Source organism: Podarcis tiliguerta (genome assembly GCF_965153285.1).
Source record: "Podarcis tiliguerta genome assembly, chromosome: 4".
NCBI classification, from domain to species: Eukaryota; Metazoa; Chordata; class Lepidosauria; order Squamata; family Lacertidae; genus Podarcis; species Podarcis tiliguerta.
In genome coordinates, this window is record NC_139537.1 from 1,238,984 (window position 1) to 1,255,088 (window position 16,105).

General features: G+C 48.9%; 1 protein-coding gene and 1 long non-coding RNA gene across 4 annotated transcripts in view; one reads left to right on the forward strand and one right to left on the reverse strand.

Annotated features, from left to right (window-relative positions):
- LOC310675813 (uncharacterized protein) overlaps positions 1–16,105 on the forward strand; it is a 52,703-nt gene that overhangs the window by 13,896 nt on the left and 22,702 nt on the right. The gene's annotated exons all lie outside the window — the stretch shown is intronic.
- Positions 2,897–4,934, reverse strand: LOC310675843. The gene is made up of 2 exons (XR_014510226.1): positions 4,650–4,934; positions 2,897–3,152 (listed from the first exon to the last, which is right to left on the reverse strand). It is a non-coding gene; the product is annotated as an uncharacterized lncRNA (long non-coding RNA).

Below are 16,105 nucleotides of genomic sequence, written 5' to 3' on the forward strand. Positions count from 1 at the left end.
TTAAAAATTCAGCCACTATTAAAGTGACTCGATCATCGCTGTCCGCCAGCAGGTTCTGAACAGTTGGTTGTGTAAAAATCTGCCTATTAAATTTTAGGGCCTCGAATAATTGTCCTCTGGCATAACTGCCAAAATCACAGGAAAAAAATATATGCTCCAGAGTATCGGGTTCCTGCTTATAAAACCTTCTTTAGCTTGTTAGTCTTCTTCCTTTGGGGTGGAGGATTATTAATACTCACATAAGGCAAAGGAAAGAAAAGTTTTTTCCTCCACCCCCCTTCTTCACTCCAGACATACCAATCTCTTAATGGCGCTTCATCGCTTGATTTATTTGTCCTCGCCCGCCGCTCCGATCACAGAGATCCATTAATCAGCAGTCTTATCTCCCGACCTTTGCTTGATGTATGTGCTTTAGCTTCTTCCAATAATATATTTCCAATTGTATTTTCGAGCTAAAGCGAACCAGCACACGCAGATTGGAGACAGCGTCCGGGAAGAGCCGACTTCACCGAGGGCTGGTGCCAAGTGACCGGGGCACCCCCTTCTCTCGAATCGGGGGGTGCATTATGGCCACCGCTGACAAGGCAGTCCCCCCCATCTCCTTGGGGGGTCGGGAAGACTGCATACTTCCCATAGCAGCCTCTTAATTGCCTTGTGTGGGTCGGAGAGATGTTATTGTCGGCCATCTTCCAATGCGCCACCTGGTGGCCCCCAGTCTCTCCTATACTTCATACGTACGAAACATGTCGTTTCCAAATCCTTTGTGAACTTGACATTATCATACCATAGATATGCATAGATATTGTCCTCAGAGAAATACTGGAAGGTGTGGAGTTATGTGGGCTCTGAGCCACACAGAGAAGCAACTATGCAACCTTTGGAAGGCATCTGAAGGCAGCCCTGGACAGAGAAGCCCCAAAGGAGCGTCTCCACCCCCATCGCTCAGCCCGGACACTGTGGTCCTCCTCCAAGGGTCTCCTGGTGGTCCCCTCACTGCGAGATGTGAAGCTACAGGGAACCAGGCAGGGGGCCTTCCTGGCAGTGGGAAGAGAGCCCTCCAGCTTTGGAGTGAGTGCCCCCCCAATCCAATGTCTCTCTCAGTGAGAAAGCAGGGAGCCCATGAGCCCCCCCGGGGGGGTGGAGAGGGGGCAGTGTTTGTGCAAGAGAAAAACAGCCTCGAGAGTAGCCCTCCTTCCCAAGGATTCTGCTTCTCATACTCAGGAGAAAGATAGGCAAACCGTGGCCAGTGTGTGGGGTGGGGGCAGCGAGGAAATCCTGACACACAAATACACCCCCATGCCCCCCATCTCTGAGAAGCCGGAGGCTCAGGAGCAGGGCAGGGACTGAGGGGGACTATGAAGAAAGACACTGGCATATGGAGAGCACATATTCTGCCCCCCCCCCACTGCTATCTGAGCAGGTAGAGCAGGAGACTCTTAATCTCAGGGTCATGAGCCCCACGTTGGGCAAAAGATTCCTGCATTGCAGGGGGTCAGACTAGATGACCATGGGACCCCTTCTGACTCTACCATTCTATGCTTCTATGACACCCCCATCCGTGCAGTGGGGGAGCTTCATGCTCCGGCACGGGGGGGGCGTAGAGCAGGCGGGGGTCCGGCGCGCGTCCTGGGGGCAAGGCATGCCACTTGCAGGAGCATAGTGCCCAGCACGGGCCCGAGGGTGGGGGGTCTGCCGAGATGGCCCCCTACCGGGATGCAACTGCCGGGGGCGATGCGCTCCCCCCGCACCCCTCTTCCTCCGCCAGTGCCTACGTGCCTCGCTAAAGTCTCCAAGCTTCCTGCTCTGCTCTGTTTTAAAGTTGACCTCCTTAAGCAATGTTTTCTTGAAGATGATTTTTTAAGATCATTGTTTTGTTCACTTTGCTGCACTAAATGTCCTCTGTATACTTAAGCTTCCTTTGTGATTTCAAAATATTGAGTTTGGGGTGGGTGGCTTAGCCTGTATGATGCTGGAGCGAGTCCCTTCTCATTCCTGGACCCAGCGAGGGTTGAAATCCTTTGCTGAAGGAGCCAGGCAGCTTTCTGGGCCAGCGAATGGCCGGAGGGCGCCAGGAAGGCGCTTGCCCTGCGCCCGAGGACACCTGGCTGGCAGTCAGAAGGACAAAAGCCACAGGGGGAGCGGCTGCTTCCAAGCCTGGGACTGGGGGAGAACCTCGCCTCTGCTTCGTCTGGGAGACAGGGATTTCCATCCCGGATCACAAACCCCCAAAAGACATTATTGGAGGGCCGCAGATCATGCCCTTTCAATACCCTCGGAAGCTTAAGGGAGACCTGCCCCTTTCCCCCCATAGACCTCCTTCTGGGACCCCCAAAAGGCGACTTGCCAGCTTCGCTGTCCCCAAGGCCTTTTACTTTGGATCTGTTTGTTTGATGTTTCAATGAAGGTGGAAACTCCTTTGATGTTATTATGGGTGTGAAATATGTTGGCGGGGGTGTTTATTGGGTTGTATTTGTTTTTATTTGATTATGTGTTTTGTGTTTTTATATCATAATTTCATCCTGTGAACCCACAAATTTAATGAAGAAATAAATGGATAAAATGAAATGAATTCCCCCCTCTCCCTGCCGATTCGGAGGCAGCTCCATCCCCGACACCCACCTGGAAAGAGGCAGGGAGGGGCATTGCGGGGGGGGAGGGCCTTGGGGGTCTCCCTGGGTGGCCATGTTGATACCCCCACCCCTTATTCAGAGGGATGGATTCCAGAGCAGGGGAAGGGTCCGCATCCCCCTCTGAGTCTTTCGCCCCCAATTTCTCTAGAGTAGGAAGAAGGGTGAGGGCCAGAACTGGGTGGGGAGATGACCATCGAGATGGGGGGGGGCCTTGGAACATGGGGGGGATCAGTCCGCTATGAACATTGAGGACACAGGAAACCAGGTCATATTGCAGAGGGAGGATTTATTAGAGGGTCAAGCGTCACATGGGGGCAAGAAGGGGTGGCCCCCACCCCACCCGGTGGGTGGTGAGATCAGTAGGAGCTGGCCGCTTCTCCCTGGGGGTGTCTCAGTGGTACTGGCGGGCCAGCGCATGAGCCATCACCCCAACCAGCTTGTGGAAGGCATAGTGGTAAGCAGGGGTGAAATCCTGTCCGGGGGAGGGGGTAGCAGGACGATGACGAGGAAATTGCCCAGGAGCTGGAAGAGAAAAGAGAGGGTGACTCCTTCTGCCAGGGGGCCCATGTGTGAGTCACCCTCTCCCCACAACAGATCCCACAACGCATTCAACAGATTGAGGTTGAATCCTGACAAGACAGAAGCACTGTTTAGGGTGGCCGTTATTCGATGACCTCTTCCGATAACCTTTTCGGTAGATTTATTGCTTTATTGTTCGGCGTCCAGCACGCTTCCCCCTGCGAGCCTCTGCAGGTCATAAAGCAATTAGCAAAGTAGCACAGCAGGCGTGTGATTGAAAGAGCACTTCCCAAAACGTTGCTTCTGTTCTAAAGTCTCTTTATTGTCACAAAAGACATGTATTTACACAGTCAAATTCCCTCTGAGTGGAGCTGCATGTTTCTGCCTCTGCTAGCAGCTACACAACAGCAGAACTGCTGCTTTGTATTTCCACTGAACTCACACAGCATTCGAAGCTGCTTTCATCACATCCTGGCTTACTTCCCTCAGTCCCGTCCCCTCAGTCTCGAGGCACAGAAGGTTAACCCTTCACTACACCCAACAGACTTGGGGCAGGTGGGTATGGGGAACTCCCTGATCCCTTGTAGTTCTTCTTCATTTACCCAAAAGTATGCATGCCTAACTAGTGTTTGTAGTTTAACTTTGTCCCTACGTGGGTTTGTTGAAATGCTCAGAAGAAATCTGATTGGTTCTTACGAACACTCTGTAAAAAGTTCTTTTGTGAATAAAACGACCTGGGCCTGGGGCTGGAGGCACACACACAGAGAGAGATTATTATACTCACCCTTCCCAAAGTCTTGCTGGTTCAAGCCTCTGTGTGTATTCTTATTAATCAGAGTTCAATCCTTCCTTTACTTTGGGAACGCCTCAGTGGACTGTCTGGCCAGAGTGGTCCATGCTCTGGTTATCTCCCGCTTGGACTACTGCAATGCACCTTTGAAGGTGCGCAGGATGAGACCCTACCTGACTGTCTTTCCAGAGTGGTGCATGCTCCAGTTATCTCCCACTTGGACTACTGCAATGCAATCTATGTGGGGCTACCTTTGAAGGTGATACGGAAACTGCAACTAATCCAGAATGCGGCAGCTGGACCGGTGACTGGGAGGGGCTGCTAAGACCACCGAGCACAATTCAAAGTTTTGGTGTTGACCTTGAAAGCCCTAAAAGGCTTCAGCCCTGTATACCCCATTGTTCAGCCCAAACCCTGAGGTCCAGCTCCCTTCTGGCAGTTCCCTCCCTGTGAGAGGTGAGGTTACAGGGAACCAGGCAGAGGGCCTTCTCGGTTGTGGCGCCCGCCATGTGGAATGCCCTCCCACCAGATGTCAAGGAAATAAACAACTAACTGAAATCTGAAGGCAACCCTGTAGCAGGAAATTTTTAATGTCTAATGTTTTACCATGTTTTATGTCCTGTAAGCCACCCAGAGTGACAAACACACACACAGGGCACCCCCAGTCCCCCCCACCCCGGCAGCCCCTTGGGGCGGGGGAGCAGCCTCACCCTGAAGTTGTGGGGGTCCATGTGGAGCTTGTCGCACAGCAGTTCACGCAGCTCGGAAAAAGCCTCCTTGACCTCGTGCAAGGAGGGCTGGAGAGGATCCTAATGAGAGGGAGAGCTGGAGAGGGTTCTCTATGCGACCGAAGAGCCTCCGGCACCAGGGGAAGACCACCAGCAGGGTGCAGAGAAGGAACAAAGGAAGGAAGGAAGGAGAAAGGGAGAGGCATGGCTGGTTATTATCCAGGTGGAAAGAGGAGCACCTGCCCAACCTGCTTAGAGAGGCAACCACCCCTGGACTTACTCACCCAGGGAATCCCCACCCAAGGCTGGCTGTGGGCTGGGAGCTTCTCTGGGCTGCTGGAGAAAACCTTCTGGGCTGATCTGGAGCTCCTTCCAGGGCTGGAGCCTTTTATACCCTGCGCCAAAGCTCCTCCTTCCAGATTTACAGAAGCTGACCTGGTTTCTGATTTGATCTAAGAATGTCCTGCTTTTCCTTAAGACATCCCTATTTTCCCCTGAGAAATCCTGGAGGGTATGGAGTAATGCCACGCCTGTGCCACGGAGACAAGCAAGTATAAAGGCTTTAGAAGACATCTGAAGGCAGCCCCAAAGGAGCGTCTCCACCCCCATCGCTCGGCCCAGACACTGAGGTCCTCCTCCTCCGGTGATTCAGTTACAGTGTACCAGGCAAAGGGCCTTCTTGGCAGTGGCTCCCTCCCTGTGGAAAGACATCAGATGTCAACCTGGGTGGCCTGAAAGACGGACTAGACAGATTCATGGAGGAGAAGCTCTAATGGCTCCTAGTCCAGCTGGCTCTGCTCTCCCTCCAACATCAGAGGCAGCGATGCTTCTGAATCCCACTTGCAGGAAACGGGAGCAAGGGAGAGGCTCTGGGGCTCCAATCCTGCTTGCCCATTGGGGTCCATAGTTGGCCATTGGGAGAAGAGGATCCTGGACTCCATGGGTCCTCTTTGGCCCATTCCCAGTCTTAAGGAACCTTGGGAAATGGAGTTCTGTGAGGGAGCACTAGGAATTTCCAAGAGAACTTTCAGCAGACATTCTAGACCTTCAAGTCCCCAGAATTCTGCAATTGTTTGTTCAATTTTCTCAAGCCTATAAAACTTGATTGTGTGTATTAGCCCAGACTGATTCAGGTGACCTTTCAAGGGGCGCAGAATCATCTTTCTCCTGAGAAATGCCTGCCTTTGGCCTCAACTGTTCTGGTTGTATGACTTTGGGTCACTTTAGAAGTCTTCAATTCTTTCGTCATTCCTGCCCCCTTTTGTACACCTCATCTGCTTCAAAGCCCATATTCTGAGCGAAGCTCTTGCTCAGGGATGGGGAACCTGAGGTCTTCCGGAATGTGGTCTGACTCTGCTTCCCATTGGCAAGCAGTGGGCTCCCAATCCCTTCCCTTCTTGAACCTCCCCGTCTTCCTACCCCTGTAGCTTCCAACTCTCCCTCTGCTGTTCTCTCCCCACGCTGTCAAACCTGAATGTGAGCTCCCTGGGGCAGAGTCCTGTCCTACATTCCAAGGGCCCTCAGTTGATAAATGGTGAAATAATAATCATCATCTGTAAGTGCACTTAATTATCCTCAATGGGCTCAATTATCCTCAAGCGATTGCAACTCTGTTTGCAATGCTTTCTTGGGCCCTGGTACAGATCAGGGCATGTGGCCAGGATTGCCCAGGGCCACCCCTGTCATGGGGAGTGAGGTGGCTGCTTCAGGGGCAGATGCTGGGCTGGAGGACACAGTGGTGAGGCATCGTAGGACAAACACAGCCTGCCACCCCCAAGCTGGCTTGCTGCCTTCAGGTGCAGGAGAGAACATTGTCCCATCTCCAGCACTGAAGAAAGAGATTCAGCTTCCAGCTGAATCACGGGAGCTGCAGTTTGTGAAGTATTGTGGCTCTTTGAGGGGGTCAACTACCCTTCCCAGCAGTCTTTGGGGGAAATCATGTGCTTTCCCTGTACGTTTAGTCCAGAGCCTGAGAAGATTTGGGTTTCCCCATCCTTGCTGAGGGTGGGGACAAAACCCATCACCCTCATGCCCTGGCTGAGCACCATCAGTGACAGAGCACTGGGCTAAATGGAGCTTGGTCCAATCTGACAGGGCAGTTTCAAATTTCCCAGGAACTCGCCCTAAAGCCCTGCCAGAGGTATCTATTTCTCTGTGATGGGAGTTACCTGTGAGTAAAAGGGTAAAGGTAAAGGGACCCCTGACCATTAGGTCCAGTCGTGGCCGACTCTGGGGTTGTGGCGCTCATCTCGCTTTATTGGCCGAGGCAGCCGACATACAGCTTCAGGGTCATGTGGCCAGCATGACTAATCCACTTCTGCCGAACCAGAGCAGTGCACGGAAACGCTGTTTACCTTCCTGCCAGAGCGGTACCTATTTATCTACTTGCACTTCGACGTGCTTTCGAAGTGCTGGGTTGGCAGGAGCAAGGACCAAGCAACAGGAGCTCTCCCCGTCACGGGGATTTGAACCTCTGACCTTCTGATCAGCAAGTCCTTGGCTCTGTGGTTTAACCCACAGCGCCACCCACATCCCAATATCTGTGAGTAAGACCCATCAAATTCAAGAAGAAACCCCTCTAGCTAGACACGCCGACCATTGCGCTCTTACTTGTTGCCTTTAAATCCCATTTAAATTGGCCATGATTAACATGATTAACTTGATGGACATCCCTGTCTCCCAGACGAAGCAGAGACGAGGTTCTCCCCCCGTCCCAGGCTTGGAAGCAGTCCCTCCCCCTGTGTCTTTTGTCCTTCTGACTGCCAGCCAGGTGTCCTCGGGCGCAGAGCAAGCGCCTTCCTTGCGCCCTCAGGCCATTCGCTGGCCCAGAAAGGTGCCTGGCTCCTTCAGCAAAGAATTTCACCCCTCTCTGGGTCCAGGAATGAGAAGGGACTCGCTCCAGCATCCTACTGGCTAAGCCACCCACCCCAAACTCAAAACAATATTTCAGAATAAGATATTACATTCACAGCAGCAGAAGAAGACCTTTCCGTGGCCCTTGGGCACAGTGGCTACCAGGCTCCTTTAAGCCAGTCAATGTCACACTGTCAAATGCCACATGGGGGGAAACCGGACCCCATCTTCTGGGGCCGCAATCCTGCGTGAATCACGTGACCCACACAAGGTCCCTGGCCCCCCAATGTGCTTTTTTCGAGGGGAGATCGCATTCCGACACCGCATAAGAGCAGGGGGCCCCAAATGACTGCCATGCTCACGCAGGGAAATATGAGATGTCCCATTTGTTCTGGCACAGTTGAGGGGATATGCTCTGAGCCACTGAGTGCCTGTGACTGGGGGAGGGGAGAGCAAAGCACGGGAGGGTGAGGGGGGCTGGGGGGCTTCCGTTGGACATCCGTTTGGCCAGTGGGAGCAACGGGAGCCCAGATCTCCTCATTTGTTTATTTCCTTCATTCATAGGTATTTATAAAAATATTTCATATTTATTTATAAAAATATTTGTACACCACTGTGTCATACAAAAGTATATCCAGGAGATTTACCTCAATAAAGACATAATACCTGTTTAACCTTTGAAAAAGTGAACAACAGACATCAATTAACCATTTGCAAAACGATGCGTTCTTAATTGCCTGCACAGTCTGGGAGGAATAGAAATGTTTTCAGCAGGCAACTACAGCTTTGCATGGAAGGTGCCCCCTGAATCTCCAGTGGCAGAGAGTTCCACTGGCCTGAGGACACGAAAGGTTCAATTTCTCTCTGTTGTCAAATGGGTTTCACCAACAACCAGTGATGCTCCTGCAGACTGAGTTATGCTCCTTTTATTCCAATGCTCACTTGGCGAAAGTATATTTTTGCTGTGTCGGAATCGCTGCTGCTTGGGTGATCTGCAGCAGAGTCATTTTCCCCTCCTCCTGAGCAACAGGTCGGCCGCTTGCAGCCGGAGCTATCAGGGGGAGCCAGGCCTGACTCAGCAGGAGGCTGGGCATATCTGCAAAGTCATCCCTGCATATGGAGCTCATGCAGCAAGCCGGGGGGGGGGAGCCCATGGGTGGTCAAGAGAAGGGGCTGCAGGATCAGGACCCCGGAGCAGGGACCGTGCACCACAGCCTTGCAGAAAGGGATGCCTGAGCAGCTCCTGTTCCAGCCCTGTGAAGAAAGCAAGGGGAGCTCTGAGTGGAGAGAAGAGGCAGCTACAAGGAGCCATGATAGGACGGCATCATCATCATCATCATCATCATCATCATCATCATCATCCAGATTGGTAGGCCACCCTATACCCGCAGGTCTCAGGCGGTTCACAGGGTAAAATCACAACGTAAAAACGCAAAATGCACATTGAAAACAGAAGCAGCCCAATATGTGCCATGGACTTGGGGAGTGTTGAAGGAGAGGCAGCTGTTGTCGGGTGCAGGATAAAGGGCCAAGGAGACTTGCGATAAACCCCTGCCCAAAAGCTCGCCTCTGCTTTGACCTTGCCCAGCTCCTAGGGTCTTAATTCTTAATCCCAAAGAGTTTTTGGTTGACTGTTAAGGTCATTTTGAATCCTGTTTGTGTCTTCTGCAGCTTTAGCTACCATTCCCAGTTTGGTGTCATCTGCAAATTGGATGAGCATCCCCTCAATTCCTTCATCCAAGTCCTTTATAAAGACGTCAAACAACAACAGACCCAGGACAGCACACTGCGCACACCACTTATCACTTCTCCCCAGGTTGATGAGGAACCATGAAGGAGTCCTCTTTGGGTTCGGTCAGTCAACCATCCACCAATCCACCAAATCGTTACCTTGTTCTCCATTTCAACAGCTTCCTCGCTAGAATATCATGGGGGATTTTGTCAAAAGCCTCACTGAATTCAAGATACACTATGTCCACAGCATTCCCCTGATCCACCAAGTTTGTAACTCTGTCTAGAAAAGAGAAAGTATCAATCAGATTGGTCTGACGGACTTATTTTGGGGAAACCTATGCTGGGTCTCAGTAATCGCAGCATCTTTTCCTAAATGCTCATAGACTGACTATATCTAACAGGCTGAGCAAAAGAGCAACTGCTCCGGCTTACCTTCCGCTTCAGTTGGGGAACTCAAGCCCAGATCCTCAGTTATAGACGGCCCAGAGAGCCCCTCTTGGCTCTGCAGATCAGCTCATCCAGCTGACGGGACAAACGACCTTCCAGCCATCTTCAGCAGCCAGGATCACATACCCTCCAACATTTCTCGTTGAGGGTCTTTTCTGCCTTGCAATGCACCAGTTACTCCACTAATGTTTTGATTTGCTTTTGCTAAGGAATTACGATTGCATCAACAGCAGAAACTTAAATCACCTGCAAATCACTTCCGCTCCTTGCGCTGAATAACCTCGGGTGCCGTAGGTTTCTTGAGCTTAGATTTCTGTCAAGACACCGCTGACACTTTCACACGACTACACGCCCCAAGGTTGGTAGCAAGGATGAATCTTCAGTGGGAGATCTGCTCAGTTGTCTGCTGGGGGACAGCCTGTCCTTTGGGTTGTTGGGAATGCATTCAGCCACGGTCTGGGGGGGGGGGGGCCATGTGTTCTTTCCCCATGGGCTAAAGTGTGTGCTGGGTGAATCCTTCAGACTCCGCAAAGGACACCCCCTTCCATCTCTGCTTTCTCTAGCAGCACTTGTCATGGCGGACGAGCATGGCCATTCTTAATGGCGCTGCAACTTGCAAAGCTCATCAGGAGCATAAGGGGGCAATGTATTAGGCACCTCTGAGAAGCCCAGAAATGCTGCCTGATGGTTAGCAATGAATAATCTATCACAGTCCTTCAAAGGAAGTCCCTATTATTCCCATTTGACAGATAAGAACATACAGTGGATTCCAAACTAAATTTGTTGAGCTTAGAACTCATCAAAACCAAGTTAATCATGGCCAATATAAATGGGATTTAAGGGCAACAAGTAACAGCGCAATGGTCGGCGTGTCTAGCTAGAGGGGTGTCTTCTTGAATTTGATGGGTCTTACTCACAGATATTGGGATGTGGGTGGCGCTGTGGGTTAAACCACAGAGCCTAGGACTTGCTGATCAGAAGGTCAGATGTTCAAATCCCCGTGACGGGGTGAGCTCCTGTTGCTTGGTTAATCCTTGGGCACCTCCACCAAAGGTGAAAAAAGGTGCCTTCAGATTCTTTACATTTCCAACATTTATTATCAGGCATATGATAAATTTTTGCTAGCTTGACTGGTGTCATGTACCATCTGTAAATCATTTTCATTATATTCTCTCTTAAGGCATTACATGCCGTAAACTTTATTCCAGTGGTCCATAACCGTTCCCAGTCAGCTAGCATTATATTATGACCAACATCTTGTGCCCATTTAATCATTACTGATTTCACTTCTTCTTCCTGTGTATTCCATTTCAGCAGCAAGTTATACATTCTTGATAATATTTCTGTTTTGGGTTCTAACAGTTCTGTTTCCAATTTTGATTTTTCCACCTGGAAGCCAATTTTTCTATCCATTTTAAATGCCTCCATTATTTGATGATAATGAAGCCAATCTCGGACTTTTTAATTTATCAAAGCTCTGTAGTTTCAATTTGTCTCCGTCTTGTTCTAAAATCTCCCAATATTTTGGCCAGTTGGCCTCCATATTGAGTTTCTTTAAAGCTTTTGCTTCCATTGGAGACAACCACCTTGGAATTTTGTTTCCCAAAAGATCTTTATATCTAGTCCATACATTAAACAATGCTTTCCTGACAATGTGAATTTTAAACATTCTATGCTCTGAGTTGCTGGTTATGGGGGCCGGAGGTCGGACAGCCGTGTCCAAGGCCAGATTAGGGAGGAAGGTGTGGATGTTGTCTGGGAGGAAGCAGGGCCTAAGAAAGCATTGCAGACAGAGTTTCAATGGCTTGGCTCTTGAGGATATGTGAGTCAATTGAGGATAATTAAGGCTACTTTCAGATTATTATTATTATTATTATTATTATTTTGCCATTTAACAATTGAGGGCCCTTGGAATGTAGGACAGGACTCTGCCCCAGGGAGCTCACATTCAGGTTTGACAGCGTGGGGAGAGAACAGCAGAGGGAGAGTTGGAAGCGGCAAAGGTAGGAAGACAGGGAGGTTCAAGAAGGGCAGGGATTGGGAGCCCACTGCCTGCCAATGGGAAGCAGAGTCAGACCACATCCGGAAGACCTCAGGTTCTGCATCCCTGAGAAAGAGCTTCATTCAAAATATGGGCTTTGAAGCAGAACAGGTGTACAAAAGGGGACAGGAGTGCGGAAAGAATTGAGGACTTCTAAAGGGACCCAAAGTCCTACAGCCAGAAAAGTTCAGGTCCCAGGCAGGCGTTTCTCAGGAGAAAGATGATTCTGCGCCCCTTGAAATGTCCCCGGAATCAGTCAAGGCAAATATACACATGGGATTCAGAAGCATCGCTGCCTCTGATGGTGGAGGGAGATCAGAGCCAGCCGGACTAGGAGCCATTAGAGCTTCTCCTCCACGAAACTGTCTAGTCTGTCTTTCAGGCCACCCAGGTTGACATCTGATGTCTTTCCACAGGGAGGGATTTGTGGGAAATTGGGAGCGAAAGACTCAGAGGGGGATGCGGACCCTTCCCCTGCTCTGGATTCCATCCCTCTGAATAAGGGGTGGGGGTACCAACATGGCCACCCAGGGAGACCCCCAAGGGCCACTCTCCCCCCCGCAATGCCCCTCCCTGCCTCTTTCCAGGTGGGTGTCGGGGACGGAGCTGCCTCTTAATCGGCAGAGAGAGGGGGGAATTCATTTCGTTTTATCCATTTATTTCTTCATTAAATTTGTGGGTTCACAGGATGAAATTACGATATAAAAACACAAAACACATAGTCAAATGAAAACAAATACAACCCAATAAACACCCCCGCCAACATATTCACACCCATAATAACATCAAAAGAATTTACCACCTTCATTGGAACATCAAACAAACAGATCCAAAATAAAACGCCAGAGGGTCAGCAAACCCGGCAAGTCGCCCTTTGGGGGTCCCAGGCGGAGGTCTATGGGGGGAAAGGGGCAGGTCTCCCCTAACCTTCCGAGGGTATCGAAAGGGCACGACCCCCGCTCGTCCCTTAATTTATTTTGGGGGGTTTGTGATCCGGGATGGACATCCCTGTCTCCCAGACGAAGCAGAGGCGAGGTTCTTCCCCCGTCCCAGGCTTGGAAGCAGCCGCTCCCCCTGTGGCTTTTGTCCTTCTGACTGCCAGCCAGGTGTCCTCGGGCGGAGAGCAAGCGCCTTCCTGGCGCCCTCCGGCCATTCGCTGGCCCAGAAAGCTGCCTGGCTCCTTCAGCAAAGGATTTCAACCCTCGCTGGGTCCAGGAATGAGAAGGGACTCGCTCCAGCATCATACAGGCTAAGCCACCCACCCCAAACTCAATATTTTGAAATCACAAAGGAAGCTTAAGTATACAGAGGACATTTAGTGCAGCAAAGTGAACAAAACAATGATCTTAAAAAATCATCTTCAAGAAAACATTGCTTAAGGAGGTCAACTTTAAAACAGAGCAGAGCAGGAAGCTTGGAGACTTTAGCGAGGCACGTAGGCACTGGCGGAGGAAGAGCGATGCGGGGGGAGCGCATCGCCCCCGGCAGTTGCATCCCGGGAGGGGGCCATCTCGGCAGACCCCCCCCCCCGGGCCCGTGCTGGGCACTATGCTCCTGCAAGTGGCATGCCCTGCCCCCAGGACGCGCGCCGGGCCCCCCTCCTCTCCGCCCCCCCCTGTGCCGGCTTCTCAGAGGTGGGGGGCATGGGGATGTATTTGTGTGTCAGGATTTCCTCGCTGCCCCCACCCCACACACTGGCCACGGTTTGCCTATCTTTCTCCTGAGTATGAGAAGCAGAATCCTTGGGAAGAAGGGGCATTGGAAGATGGCCGACAATAACATCTCTCCGACCCACACGAGGTAATTAAGAGGCTGCTATGGGAAGTATGCAGTCTTCCCGACCCCCCAAGGAGACGGAGGGGGACTACCTTGCCAGCGGTGGCCATAATGCACCCCCGGTCACTTGGCACCAGCCCTCGGTGAAGTCGGCTCTTCCCGGACGCTCTCTCCAATCTGCACGTGCTGGTTCGCTTTAGCTCGAAAATACAATTGGAAATATATAATTGGAAGAAGCTAAAGCACATACATCAAGCAAAGGTTGGGAGATAAGACTGCTGATTAATGGATTAATGGATAAGACTGCTGATTAATGGATCTCTGGGATCGGGGTGGCGGGCAAGGACAAATAAATCAAGCGATGAAGCGCCATTAAGAGATTGGTATGTCTGGAGTGAAGAAGGGGGGTGGAGGAAAAAACTTTTCTTTGCCTTATGTGAGTATTATGAGATATGACTTGTGGAGTGCGTAAAACCCACGCAGACGATGTTTGCTTCCAACCTGCCTGTGAAGATTATCAGAGATCGCAAAGAAAGGAATATATAACAACAACAAGAAGATGAAGAAAGTAAAAAAGAGACTATCTGGATAGAACTGGATAGAACTGTTTAATTAAAGCAGTAATAGAAGTGATGTTTGGATCCTCGTCCGGAGCTTCATGTATGGATACCCCCAACAAAATTGAAAAATCTGGCTGTATAATTTGGAATTAATGTGATTTGAAATAATGTGATATGATTGGCCTGTTAATAAAAATTATGTGTGTTTTTTTAAAAAATGAAGTATGGGAGAGATTTAAAAATCTATTGGAACGTATAACACCATGGTGGCTCTCACTTTTCGAGGCAATGAGTGTGAAAAAGATAAATATGAATAAGAATTGAGCGACCTATGAACAATTAATGATGGAGATGGAAAACTCAATGCAACTTGGCAAGGCACCGGGACCTGATGGTCTATCAGCGAAATATTACAAGACATCGAAAGATTGGCTTTTTCAACCCCTGGTAGAAGTAGATCCAATGTTAAAAACTATAGACCAATCTCCCTACTCAATGTGGATTCTAATTTTTTTGCAAATATAATGACTAACAGGCTAAAGAAGGTTTTATCTAAGTATATCCACAAGGACCAGGCAGGATTTCTGCCTGGAAGACATATGAAAGACAATATTACAAATGTGTTGAATATCCTGGAAAAGATGGAAGCAAGAAAGAGTTGTAATGCAATGTTAATGTTTATTGATGCAGAGAAGGCCTTTGACAATATATCTTGGAGTTTATGTTATATAATTTTGAGAGTATGGGGGTGGGCCAAGATTTTTAAATGGTATTAGAGGGATCTATCAGGAACAAAAAGCTAAAATTAATGTAAATAATGTGGTTTCGGAGGAAATTAGAATTGAGAAGGGAACCAGTTAAGGGTGCCCACTTTCCCCTCTGCTGTTTATTTCAGTTCTTGAGGTCTTGCTAAGTATGATTAGAAAGGATGAACAAATTAAAGGCATTACAGTAGGATCCAAACAGTACAAATTAAAAGCCTTTGTGGCTGACCTAGTATTGACATTACAAGATCCAGACTCCAGTGCGGCCAAAGCACTGGAGCTGATACAAGAGTTTGGTCTGGTAGCAGGATTTAAATTAAACAAGAGCAATACCAAAGTATTAGAGAAAAATCTGGATAATGATGAAAGAAAATTATTACAAGAAAAGACGAGCCTAGATATTGTGGAAAAAGTTAAATACTTGGGGGTGAATCTGTCTGGGGGAAATTTGAACTTATATGAAGACAATTATGAGAAATTATGGAATGAAATCAAGAGAGATTTGGAGATATGGTCAAATTTAAAATTGTCATTAATGGGCCGGGTTTCAGCGATTAAGATGAATGTGTTGCCAAAGATGCTTTTTTCGTTTCAAGCCCTACCAATTATAGACAATGTAAAATGATTTAAAGGATGGCAGAAAGCTCTGTCTAGATTTATCTGGCAGGGGAGGAAACCTAGAATTAAGTATAAATTACTCACAGACTCTAAAGAAAGAGGGGGATTTTTTCTGTCAGATTTAAAAATCTATTTTGAAGCAGCAGCTGGATTAAAGAGTGGGTGCAACTAGAAGATACAGATCTATTAGATTTGGAGGGTTTTGACAATGTGTTTGGTTGGAATGCATGTTTATGGTATGATAAGGTAAAGGCCCATAATGCTTTCAAAAATCATGTAATTAGGAAATCGTTGTATAATGTTTGGATAAAATATGAAGATCTTTTACAAAGAAAGACACCCAGATGGCTTTCACCAATGGAGGCAAAGGCCCAGAAAAAGTTAGATATGGATACCAAATGGTCGAGATATTCTGATTTACTGATGGAAGATGAAGAAGGATATAAATTAAAACCATTTGGACAAATTAAAGATAAGTTAAACTGGTTACATTACCACCAAATTAATTGTATAAAATGGATAAGAAAAATGGCTTTGCTTCTGAAAAATCCAAGGTGGAGACACAGGAGTTGGATAATAAAGGTAAACATTTGTCGAAAATGTATAAGTTATTTGTTGGAGTGGCATACAGAAGATGAACAAGTT